This window comes from Notolabrus celidotus, chromosome 16, assembly GCF_009762535.1.
Source record: "Notolabrus celidotus isolate fNotCel1 chromosome 16, fNotCel1.pri, whole genome shotgun sequence".
Taxonomy (NCBI): Eukaryota; Metazoa; Chordata; class Actinopteri; order Labriformes; family Labridae; genus Notolabrus; species Notolabrus celidotus.
Window position 1 is genome coordinate 7,793,916 of NC_048287.1, and position 13,313 is coordinate 7,807,228.

The window sequence follows — 13,313 nt, forward strand, 5'->3', positions numbered from 1 at the left end:
TTATTTTAGCTGGTCAGCAGAAAATTAGCCGACCTACATGCACATGTGGCTGTGGCTCCTGCTTTGTATTAACCTGCTTTTGTTAGTTTACAGTTAACTTACACAAATATATGAAATTTACATAACTTAAAATTAAAAAAAAAAATCTGTGAGACGTCTCATGACTCCCTAGTGACCCCCAATTGGGTTGTATATAACATCCGTAGAATAATAAGGGAAACAGTTTTAACCTCTGCTGTTAAGAGGTCAAACCTAAACTTAAATCCTGGAACTGCTCCTGAGACGGAATATAAGAAAGGTAATTCAGTTGATAATTAACAATATAAACCTTGGTACAGAGAAGGAAGAACATAAAGAGGGAGACATAGAGAATGGGAGATTGTTTGATTCTAAAAAGAATACCGCACTTATAGCCAAATTCCACAAGATCTGTGTCTGATCCATCTCTTATCCTTCACAACACCGGATCTGATAGGTTTCTATTCTAGTCAATGTGTTAACTCCCTCTGGATTCGCTTCATTGTGTTCCAGCTGCGTCTCTGATCCGGCAATCCTTAGCCTTCTAGATCAGATACACAAGACTTCTATTTTTGTCGGATGCCGGAGCATGACGCATCAATCTCAACAGAGCAGATGGAGTGGGACAGGAAGTCAGGTTTCACCAAAACATAATGAAAACATCCGGTTAATTTTCAGAATAAAGGACCACAAAGACAACATGGATGAGGACAGGAGGAGGAGAATCATTGATTCAGTAATTACTGCAGGAAAACCTCGGTCACGAGACTCCAGTTGTCCGGCGGTCATGCTCCATGCTCTTTTTTTTTCATATTAGACATCAGAGCAACTGTAGAGGGAAAAGGACTGAGAGGAAGGAGGAGAGCGAGTACACACATAAATAAACATCGCCCATGACGTTAATCAATCATTGGTAGCGTACCTACAACCAACATGATTAATGAGGTTTTCTGTCTTCTGAGAAAGTTCGAAGAGTCTCAAACAAAGAGCTTTACAGGTGACTTCATGGAAACCACTGGGGTGACGTCACAGAGACTTCATCCATGTCTAACCCTGTGGAAGTGTCATACAGCTCTATAAATAAAGAAACTATCAGTGTACTGTTGAGTAGTTACTCACAACACAACACTGAGGCTGATCCAGGATGTGGCACAATACTGTTTTAATATTTCCAGTCATTTTATTCAGAAAACATGAGACGTTTTCATCACTGAGAGGAAACCTTCAATAAAAAGGTTCAAACCATCTTGGGAAAGTAAAATGTTCCACTGAAAGTCAAACTAATGAAATTTCTAAGGTGGCTTAAGGATTCAAAGGAGTCTCCTGCAGCTCTCAGTGCAGGTTTTACAGACAGTTAAGATGAATCTGTTCATAACATACTGCTGTGATTTTTCTGCTTATGATCTGATAAACAATAGACTGGTTCTCTCCTCAGAGATGAGTATGGTAGTTTTGAGAGAAGGTCAAATCTGGGCTCATATTTGACGTGAATATGAAGACAGCAGCAGATGGATCGACAGGTCCACAGTGAGTCTTCTTAGTTTCCATGTATGAAAAGTCCACGCTAGGGCAGTTGGCCAAATCCCCCGAGGAAGCAGCAATCCTGTTTGCTACATCTCCTGCAGGCTGATGGATCAGAAGCGAGGATGCTCCTCCTGAAGGGACGAGGAGGAGGTTCTCCCACTCTTTTTACCCCTCTCTAACCTGCAGCACGGCGGCCTGTGGTGGGATTTTGACCATGCTGCGCTGATGCATGAACCAACATGTTTGGAGGCTGCAACAGAAAGCATTATGAGCGTAGGATCAAAGGAAAGAAACCCTGGGATTTTATTATCTATGACGAAATTATCAAACCCTCCCCTCTGTGCTAAGGAAGAGCAATTGTTTGAGAAGTTTCCAGAAAGCTAAGACTCAGCCGAAAGCTGGAATAAGACTGCTGGGCTTCTGAGACTGCAGATGAAATTCACTCAGAGAAACAATGCGCATCTTCTTTTCTTAACATTGCTTTCACCATTTGCTACTTTTATTAATGATTACATTATTCTCTGAGTGTTTCCTGAGTATCAGATATTAGCAGTATTGTTAAGAACAGGGGGGACAATAGAGTGAAGTGCTGGTTTGAGTGAAAAGGGTCCTTAATTAAATAAAATAAGAGTTCCTAACTCACATCTACGAACTACTGTACAGGAAGCTGGCTGCATGGTGATAACAGATGATACTTGAATGAGCTACAAATCTGGACACAAACTGCACATTGCATCTTGTACAGTGATATGACTTAAATACTTGATTTTATGGTAAGACCTATTTAAAAAAATGTAGTAAGAAAACTTTGCTTGCTGCACTATGCATTTTACGCATAACAATTTTACTGTTAGAATATAATATAATTTTATATGTCCACTTTTGGGGAAATTGTCTTTGGCTACACAAAAGTCACACAGTCAAACAAACAATACAACATTCAGAGACCAAGAGAGCGCTTGGGCTTCTTCCCATCATCACAGTCACGGCCAACATTACTCATAAACAAAGAGAACAATATTTAAAAAATGTAATTGCTATTTAAAAAGCAATTATCAAAAGTATTTCTATGTTACCTCATTAACAACCTGAAATAAAAAGTAACAGAGCATGAGGTCTTTGGTGTCCCACAATTAAGTTTACAGATGAGGTAAATCCTCAGTTGGGTAATGCTACACTTTATTTTAAGTGTTTAATAAATTGAAAAGTTCAGTTTTGGTTTAGATTTTGGAGACACTTTTTGTGGCTCGTGGCAGTCTAAAGGGCCGACCTGATGGACGCAGTTCAAAGTGGTATCCGTGGTTTGCCTATTATCTTACTTTGTTGACCACTCTTTGACATCCGCTGCACATGTGAGTACTTTTTAAGATCACCTCTGTCCATTCCTTGGCTTCATGTTTGGTGGTGGCTGGTGTTCAGTAGACTTTCAGCTGAGACATTTCTGTAACTCCTTCTTTTCTGGCACCTAACAACACAACAAGATGACATTTTAACACTCCTATGTCGCCTGTGGTGGCAATTCGTGTCTGCATCCAGCAAAGACCAAGACATCATCAAGACATCGGCCCTAAAAGGGTCTATATCTGGACCTTTCAGGTCAATGCAGACAAGAAAGTGGACAAATACACTCAGTTTAATGTGATAATGTTGGTATTTTTTTTTATCTTTAAGACCACGTTTAATAATTTTACAGAGGAAGACGAAGCTGCAAAGGAAACTCTTGTTAGTATTTGGTAAAGGCTTTAGAATAAGGTAAGCCAAGTAGGCAAATAGGTCAAACAGGTTAATGGAATTGAAGCCTTAAGTGTTGTTGGCGTTTGCATTTGTATGTGTTTATGAGTGTGCATCACTTCTGGATTTGCAGCACCTTTCTAAGATCGTTCAGGCTGTTGCAGATCCGTTAGCCTCGTTGGCTACCACAAACAGGACTTATCTTTCAAAACAATCAGCTGAGGCTTTTCTTATTTCTATAACAAATTATGAAATACTTAGTCTGAGTCTGGGACCATATTGGTGTTGACTCAGTCTTTACAGTGAAGACCTGGGACTTGAAAATGTCGACTTTCCTCTGCCAGCTCTCCTCTGAAGTGTGCTGGGTGATAAATTCAAACCACAGCATTTTCAAGACCCTCTCAGTCAAGAAACATGATGACCTCTCTTCATGGAACAGTGACAGACAGCCTGTTTTCCCTCCACTTCTCTCCTCTTTGCCAGAAGCTGTCATGTCAGTCACTATAGCTGACGGCCCCTCAAGTTCCCCCGAGGGCCTGCCTATAATGTGACATGATGGCAGACATTAACCTGGAATTAAACGTAAAAGGTAAGATGGCAACAGGGATTTGTGGCTGTCACAGAAGCTTACAGGCGATGTGGTGCATTTTATTTTATTTTATTTTGCAGTGAGGGAGGGATGGGGTGGAGGGGGGATGTAATTAACCTCCTCGGTGGGGGAAATTCTATTACAAGCTCCTATTCTGCCATGCAAAGTGTGGTGCGGGGAGATGTCACAGGCCGTCAAGCAGAAAGCCAGGGCTGTCTGCATTTTAAACCAAACTTCCAATTTTCTCCCCCTATCTTTCTTCATTCTCACTGAAGCTGGAAATTGAGTATGGCACACTTATGTGGAGAGGGAGGGAGGGGAATAAAAGGTAAGCTGCTTTTCAGGAGTTTAACAAGTTATTCATTCAACCTACATTACCTAAATGTATGGACAGAGGTGGAATAGTTTGGTGTTTTAGGAGCACCTGGTTATGTTTACATCCTCTGCCTTAATGTTTAAAGAGAGTTAAATGTGTCACTTGTCTAATATTTCTCCACTTGAAATCATAAATACTCCAAAAGGGAGGTCAAAATAATTGTTCCTGTAATGTTCAGTCAATATATTTGTTTTAAAGGATCTTTATTGTTTTTGAATTATGGCTTTTCAGTGGGCAGGATGGTGTAATAACCAGTTGGCACTAGCTGGGATATCAGCTTTGACATGTGGTGAAAAACTGCGACACTAGGTCTGAACATCCAAGAGCTAACTGGCTTGATTATTATAACATCAGTGTAATAGAGAATAATTCTTTGTTTTCATAATTTAGATTATTTTTTTTATCTTAAACCACATTCACATGGGATTAGTAATACCTAGAGACCTCTGATCATTTGTAATAACTGCAGAGAACTCTGTTTTTAATCCTGTCCAATTCAACCATATCCATAATTTGCGGGTTAAAAATACCAGGGTGAATCACTGACCATATTGAAGGACACACAGAGGTCCTCTGATAATAAGAATCCAGTCTGAATTGGCATCTCAGAAATGTACATTTTTAAATAAGGTTTCTATGACTTTTTCTGTTCCACTTACGGTCGAACACGACAGAGGCTGTGTTGGACACTGTGAACAAAAGTTTTGACGTAATTTTGGGAGCAAATTCAGCTGAATCATTTCTTTACACAGTACGGTTAAGAGCTAACCGTTGAGAGCGAACTTACTTCCATCCAAAGACCCAGATGAAGATTGATGAAATGGTTGACGTGCAGTATGCAGTATGCAGTAAGGAACATTTCCTATCTTCTAACATTTCTTTCCTTCATTGCCTTTGTAGCGCTAACAGTGTGTATGCATAAAGGCAGTGACACCTGCAACATGCAAAGTGCACCACGTTGTCTTTTGTGATAGTGCTTTAGCATTGAAAGGGTGCTGAAAGAGATCATTGCTGCAAAGGAATTTACAGTGTTCAGGGGGCCATATGGTAGAGTTGGTAGTATCAATGTTGTCACTAAGAGCTCACATTAAAGGAAGGCAGGGTAATTGAGGTGTTGTTTGGGTTAGACTGCCGGGGGTACTGACGCACTGGGATCTTATCTCTACCCTCTGTCTACCTATCACTTAAAAAGTCTTCCTGTCCCATTAAAGTTACTAACCATAGACCTTTCTGGAGGAAACATCAGTGAAGAAAGATGCCCACTTTTTAACCTCGGTGACGTACTCGTTGTCCCTGCCCACCTTATACTTGGGCCGTGGCTTCACAGAGGCTTCATGGAAAAGCTCGACCTCTGCAGGTTTCTTTTCTGTTTCGGTTACAGACCCCTCAAAATAAAAATTCTGAGCCCTTCAAAAACAAGAAGAATGAGAAGATACATTTGGAACAGGTATGAGGGTCAGACTTACAGCTGCAGGCTGAACAAATGTACTTGAACAACTCGAAAACCTTTTTTAAAATTCAGTCATGCTCAAACTCAATATATATATAAAGGTGCAAAGTGTAAAGTATATATGTGAACCCTGTGAATGAAAGCCTGATATTTATCTTAAAGTAGGTGACTCACTGGATTGGTAACTTTCTTCACTGAGGGTTAGAATCATGCTAAAACTAACCGGGTTATTAATGCAAAGAGTGAGTTTAATGATTAGGAATCAAACCACATCAGTGAGTTCCTTAATCTTTACACCTCTACATCCAGCTGACCTGTATGTGAGAACCCTCACAGAGCTCGGACTGAATGAGTGTCCACCATTACATTCTCTTTCGGCTGCAGAAATTAGCAGATGTGTTCAGCTTTGTTTTGCAAAGTGCTTTTCACATTCCCGTCTTTCAGCTGTGGATGGGAGGCAGGGCGCTGAGAGACCACTTTACAGTGAGAACAGCGAGCGTGTTAGAGCGGGAATTAAAAAGGGTGGGTTTAATGGCCTCAAGAAAATTGCAGGCCACATGAGACCCCCCTTTGGTTCTGCTTCCCTGGAGCTTTGACTGACAGCTCCGGTGCAGCAATTGTGTCGTTCCCCTGCCAGTGAGGCTGCTTTGGCTCAGGTGTATGCAGGCAGCTACACAGAGAAGGACTATCTGTGACAAACCCAGCTCTTTGTGCTGCACTTCCTGGCTCTTCCCAGGACAGATGTACCATTCACCTCCCAAAATCAGCAGCCGTGTTGCAAATTGTTACCATTGTGAGGAGTCACAGCAGCAGGGATGTAGTGGAGAGGAACCTTGCAAAGAAGCCAGTCCAGACACTTTTATACACACGCAGGAATCCTGTAGAGGGCTTCACTCTAACAATGAACAGTGTGCAGACATTTCAAGCATCCACCTTTAAGCTGCTATTAAAGTGAAGCTAAAGCCTTAGCACATGCTAGAATGCTGCGTAGAAACAACTGATGTAGCCGTTGTGACGTCACCCAGTGGTTTTTGAGTGTGTGAATGTACACTTGACGTTTGGCATTTGGCAGTCGCCATTTTGGTTGTCTGGAGCCAGAAGGAAGAATATTTAGAGATGGGGGAGCTGGAGAGGAGTCAGACAGACCAAAAGGAATCTATCAAAGTAATAACAATAAACAACAGTAGCTGCTTATATGTTAAATTTCTCATTGTGTTTCCCATTGTGAGGTTGTGTTGGTGGACTCGTCGCTTGCTAGGCCAAATCTCCAGTTATAAAGCAGCTAATGAATGAAAAATGCAGGTTTACTTATAACAACCAGTCTTCTCATGCCATCTGCAAACAAAACTCCTGACTCCTTCACACTGGCTGATAATTACAACATGCAAATTAAACACTGAACAAGCTAATAAGCCAGAAATGGCAAGTGCAATTTCCCTAGTGCTTAGCGCAACACTATAAATTCAATGCTGGACCTTCAAAATGAAAGGTTTGAGCAGCATCTTAAATCACAGACAGTTGCTTCTTTAACCACACAGAAAGTCACAGTTTTAATTAAGTGTCACTGCTTTTGATGAAACCATGCAAACATGGTTGAGAGGATAAGTCCAGGAACCAAATTGGCATACCTGGCAACACCTCCATGTTCCTCCTCCTGTTGTGGAATTCCTGTGATCACAGCCCAACAACCTTTTTAGAGAAATCCATTTATCTTAAACTGATTCATACTGCAGATTTTTGTCTATGAAAACACCAAAGTTGCCAAGTTGTCTTTGATCATGACTTGATTCAAGGTGTATGTGTACGGCTGCAGTCTGCACAAGCAAGAATTATATTGACTTACTGATTGAGGCAACATTTCAGACACGCATTGATCTGTTGTATTTGACACAATGAAAGCAAAACATATTGGTTTCCAACATTGGCTGCATGTTAAGAGAGACGACACATCTCACCCTTCTCACTGGTCAACAGAGCTGTCAATCATTCTCTTTTAAAGGTGACATATCACGCTTTTTTCATCAATATATATTGGTCTAAGAGGTCCCCAAAACATGTCTTTAAAGTTTATGCTCAAAAAAACACTGAAATCAGATTTTGGCATGCCTGAAAATCCCTCTTCTTCAGCAGTCCTCAGAACACTCTGTTTTCTCTCTGACCACGCCCCCTCCGGAAGTGGATGTGCCTCGGCTCTCCAGCACGTTGATCTAATGTTTACATGTTGGCTGAATATATACGGCTGCTCAGAGATCACGTTATTTCAACCCTCTAAATCTGATCCAGAATCTGATCCTGACGGAGAGGCGCCTGTAGCAGGACCTTTCTGAAGGATTGGTCATAGATTTAGTGTTTCTTGTTGTTTTATTTATCAGTATGTCGACGTGTCTTGGTACACAGCTACGAACATGTAGCTATGTGGCTATGCTAATTAGCGCTAGCACTTATCCATGACAAATAAAAATCATCCACTAGATCTTCAAATCTGCAGACGTGGGGAGTAAAACCGACCTCTGCCAGAAAGGCAGCGGGACCTTTTCTGAAGGATTGGTCACAGATTCTGTGTTTCTTGTTGTTTTATTTGTCAGTATGTCGACGTGTGTCTTGGTACACAGCTACAGCTACGACATGTAGCTATGTAGCTATGCTATCTAGTGCTAGCACTTATCCATGATAAATAAAAATCATCCACTAGATCTTCAAATCTGCAGACGTGGGGAGTAAAACCGACCTTTGTGTTTATTAAGACAGCCTACAACTAGCATGCCTCCCTCCTAAGCTCCTTGTTAGCACACATTTGTGCAGGTAATGAAAAACGGAGGAAGGATTCAGTATTATTTTATACAGTCTATGGGCTGAACAAGCTCCGAGCTCTGACTCCGTGATAGACCGGATATTGTTGTTACGTAACAAAAACACGGAAGTCTGAAACGGCTCGTTTCACACACATTTAAAGAAAGGTGGAGAAATCAAAACAGGGGCAGAATGGATTTTTTTCATTCTCGGGGGGTTTGTAGACATGCCAGGGAAACATATTTCAGGTAAAGAACCATTAAAAAGTCAATTTTGCATGATATGTCACCTTTAAGGCCAAATATCTAATAAAACCAAACTTCTTGGAAAAAATGAACACTTGGACATAAACCAGAATGGTAAGAACACAATTTAATGATAAACAAAAACATGTTTAAGAATTTATTTGACATCTCAATCCTTTTGATTTTAGAGTTTGACCCATGTCCCGACTGTTAACATGAGGGAGGCAGGATTTATGACCGATACTGCAGCCAGTCAGTCGAGAGAGCTGTAAATATTTTGGCTTCACTTGTCATGTCGTCTATTTTATACAGTTGATGTTTGGTACACAATACATTTTGCTCTGCCATAGTTTAGCTGCATCAAAAGGTGTCTTTTGATCACTGAGAGCAACTCTGTTTGGACGTTGGAATCTGTACAAGAACATTTTTGAGACTGCAAGATGACAATCAAGGATCATAACTAAAAACTGTATTTCAAAACCTTGATACGAAATAAAAAACCAAGGCCTTAAGATGTGAGGAAACAAAGAAAAATAGCACAATACACAGGGTGCATTCGTGATCGAGGTTTAAAAATGCAAATAAAGCTAATTTACTTTGTGCTGTAAGTGTGTGTATGTGTGTGTGTGCGTGTGCATCAGAGCGGACGGTGAAGCGAGGCGGCTAGGATGGGTAGCATCTGCATAGCGCTCCTGCCTCTATTTATGCAGTTATGAGACTGGATGTGAGTTTAAACCACATTAGACTTCTCCCAAGCAGGAAATATCCGGGGTGTCAGCCTGCATTCTGTCACTGTTCTCGCTGATTGCTTCCTACATTTCATTATGCTAAACGCCGCTTTTTACACACGCAGCGAGGAGTGTTTTATGGGGAGGACGGCCAGGAGACGCATCCTGGGAGCGTCTGAGCATGCCAGCCGCAAACACAGAGAGTCCCCCGCCAGCTGCTTATTGTGAACAGGTTTTTAAAAGCTTGTGACAGGGTGAACCGCAACAGCAGACAACCACATCATCCTCAATCCTCCTCCTGCAATTCCAGTGGTTCAACAAGGCTGAAGACAAAGCCTCAGAGATCAGTTTGGCACAGGGACACCCGGCCGACGTATCTGCATTCAGAACCTGCTGCAGGAAATCCCCCCTCGGCTAGCTTAAGCTGCACAATAAAACAACACAAAAGAGCAAGGCAGTAAATTAGTTCAATCAGCTTAGAGTGCATCTATTGCTGCTGTCATAATGAAGCTATTAAGCAGGAGAATTTAGGCCAGCGCTTAAATTCAATTGGGCTGTCTGTAAATATAACAAAGTGAAAACCAGCAGTCAATTTCTCCCCTGAAGGCGGCATTAAAGAGAGGATCCAAAACAAATAGGAGGATCTCTGCATGATCAAATGTCAACGCCAAGAGGGGGGGGGGGGGGGGGGGGGGGGGGGGGGGGGGGATTGATGGGGAGGCAGGCAGGTGTCCTGAGGGGACGTCACATGACCCATTAGCTCTTGGCAATGCAGAAACCCTTCAATCGGAACAGGAATTAGTAGCTGCCAAATAGAGGACTGGACTAATGTCAGGCTGGGCAACACAGATGCCTCCACGCAGCTGATGTCTGTCATTTTGTGTCCGTCTCTACATTCAGGGAGGGAGTGACACTGCGCGTTCTCCTCAACATTTCGAAGCAGTCTGCTGTTTGATCACGACTCCGCAAATAAAGCTCTTTTCCTGCTGCTGCTGCTGACATTTTGCTCTGAAGTTTCTACAGTCATGATTTGAAAGAAACCTATAAAGATGGACGATGTCTTCACTCTGCAGGTTTTTGTGGAATCTCACTGTTTAATGATAATTTAATGCTTCAACCTGGATATCACACTGGAAAATGTAAAATCTTGGTAAGATGAAATATCTCAAGTCAAGCAATTTTTTTTCTTTTACCGGGCCAGTTTTACCTTCATAGAAAACTGACAACAGATCATATTGGTAAAAGACAGTGGAGGATAACATTGCTGCACCCTTACGTGAGGTGTCTGCTCCAACCACTGAGCATCTTACGGCCAAATTCCACCAGATCCGTGTCCGGTCCGTCTCTGATCCGATTCGGCATGCCCAGACGCTCCCAGGATCCATCTGATAGGTTTCTATTCTAGTCAATGTGTTAACTTCCTCTGGATCTGCTCCATTGTGTTCCAGCTGCATATCTGATCCGGCAGGTCGGAGCCCTCCGGTTCAGATACACAAGACTTCTATTTTTGGCAGAGGCTGGAGCACGACACATGAATCTCAACAGAGCAGATTGAGCAGGACAGGAAGTCTGGCACCAAAACAAAATGACATCATGTCATCAATGACAACATCCGGTTCATTTTCAGAATAAAACACTCTGGGCCTGATCTACAAAGATCCCAAATAAAGAGCGCTAATTTGCGTGTGCAAATAATACATTTGCACATTCTATTTCTTGGCGTGTTGCGGGTGATCTACTATGACTGCATGCGCAAATGATAACAGGTGCAAAAGTGGTGGGGAACGCCCTATCAGCTGTTGGCATGGAGAGTTTGAGAGAGCAGAGTGGTCTTAAACAATAAATGAAGTTTGAAGCCATGGAGTTGGAGGTCTTAGTGGAGGAGGGAAATAAACACATCGGTGAACTCCAGCAGAGACATCTCAGTGTTAGAAACGCGATTTGGGAGGCTATCTGTGAAAAGGTAAATGCTGTGAGAAAAAACAGAAGATCTGCCGATGAAATAAACACATCTACTCTACTTCGAAATGCAATCAGTGTTTTGATGGAGTTTAGAGAGCGATTTGATGAGGCTTAGTCTGCCACTCTTGCTCTAGCTTCTCAATTGGGAAGTCAATCGCAGTTTTGAAACAACCAGGGCCAGAAAAGTTAAGGGTCACTTGGATGAAGACAGTCGCCTCACTGACGCAGAGAGCAACTTTCGGGTGAACGTTTTCAATGCCTGATATCATCATCCAGCAACTGTCCCAAAGATTCACCAGCTTAAATGGAACTGTGAACATGTTTAAGGCAATTCACCCCAACACACTGCTGCAAGCACGAGATGAGGAGTTACGCAGAGCTGCCTGGCAGCTTAGTGAGCGCTCATTCTCCAAGTTAAAACTAACTAAAAAGCCCTTGATGAGCACGATGGGACAGGAGAGACTGAGTGGACATGTCATGTTGTCTATTGAGAATGACAGATCAAAGAAAATGGACATACAGCGCATCGTGGACAAGTCCGCGGAGCTTAAGGCTCGTCCAAATAGTGGTGAGTAGGCCGAGTACTTTATATTGATTTTTTGTTTGTATGTGAACATGTGGGCAGCTGTGCCAATTTTACTAAACTTTATATCTGTTGATACAGTGACCTACTGTGCTCTCATTAGTTGAAAAAGTTAAAGTGGGTGTCAGAAAGATGCGGTCGCTATCCGTGGTGCTGAACTGCTTTGAATTTGTGTTGTTTTATCATTATTATTATTATTATTATTATTATTATTATTATTATTAGTTTTTTATTTTTTTGTTCTCTTGGTTTGATGCAAACCTTTGATAGATCGGTCCCTCTGTGTTATCACCAGATCATATTTCACTTAACTACAACAGCAAACCGTCATGATGAGCGGAGCCACGCCTGGAGTCAACAGGTCAGAGGTTTGCAGAGGACCATAAAGACAACATTGATGAGGAGAGGAAGAGGATATTCATTGATTCAGTGATAACCTCAGTCTCGTGACTCCAGCTGTCCAGCCGACCTGCTCCGTGCTGCGTTCTAAAAAACTCAATCGGTGGGTGTTTATGGACGAGAGAGCACGGAGCCGGAAGTCCCGTGGTAGGGTTGGAGCAGCTTTTTCAGATCCTAATGAAGGACAAAATATTTAGTTTGGAGTTCAGTACCACAGCGGTGTGTGATGTTTAATGTAGTGTGCAAGCAAGAAATTTGATGCCTATTTGATCTGTAGTTTATCTAAAACTGTTTTATTGGGTAAGTTGATATCATTAAAGTTCTCCTTTTTCTAACAAGGCCACCACAAAGTTGAAAAATTGTACCATAGATCTCTTTCTGAAAATGATTGTAGATATTTTTATAACATAAAAAAAGACAGAAACCATACCCTTAAGCTTTAATTCCGTCATTGTGTAACTTAAAAGTCAAATTATGTGAGCGGAAGTGAATTATTCCTCTTTCAATTGGGACCCCACTACCTCACCTCTGACAGAACCCAGACTTTAGTTTGAGGACAGTTACTGTAAACCATTAAATAAATGACTGCATGCTGTTCTGGGTCATTTCTTTTGTGCCAATGTATCCATATGTGTACCACAAGCCAATATCTGATGCACATGAGATGAGCTGTGATTGGATGAGAGGTGTGACTTGATGGGCGTGATTGGAGCATGATGGGTTATTATCTGAGTAGGTTCTGATCTAAGATTAGTGAATGGTGGAATTGAGATTGCAGAGAAGTAACGTCACTTTAAGGGACAAGGGGCGTCATGCTGGGGACAAAACATTTTAGTTCCACGACGAGGTAGTCGGTGACCCGACTGCACATGACTATTTTTGCCTGAACATTTTTTATTTACGTCTTTTAAGTATGTT

The 13,313-nt window shown here is 41.8% G+C and overlaps 1 long non-coding RNA gene across 1 annotated transcript; it reads right to left on the bottom strand.

Moving 5' to 3' along the window:
- Nucleotides 1–1,184: 1,184 nt before the first annotated feature.
- LOC117828147 lies at nucleotides 1,185–12,555 on the bottom strand. The gene is made up of 3 exons (XR_004634339.1): nucleotides 12,434–12,555; nucleotides 2,862–3,007; nucleotides 1,185–1,792 (listed from the first exon to the last, which is right to left on the bottom strand). It is a non-coding gene; the product is annotated as an uncharacterized LOC117828147 (long non-coding RNA).
- Between the last annotated feature and the right edge of the window lie 758 nt (nucleotides 12,556–13,313).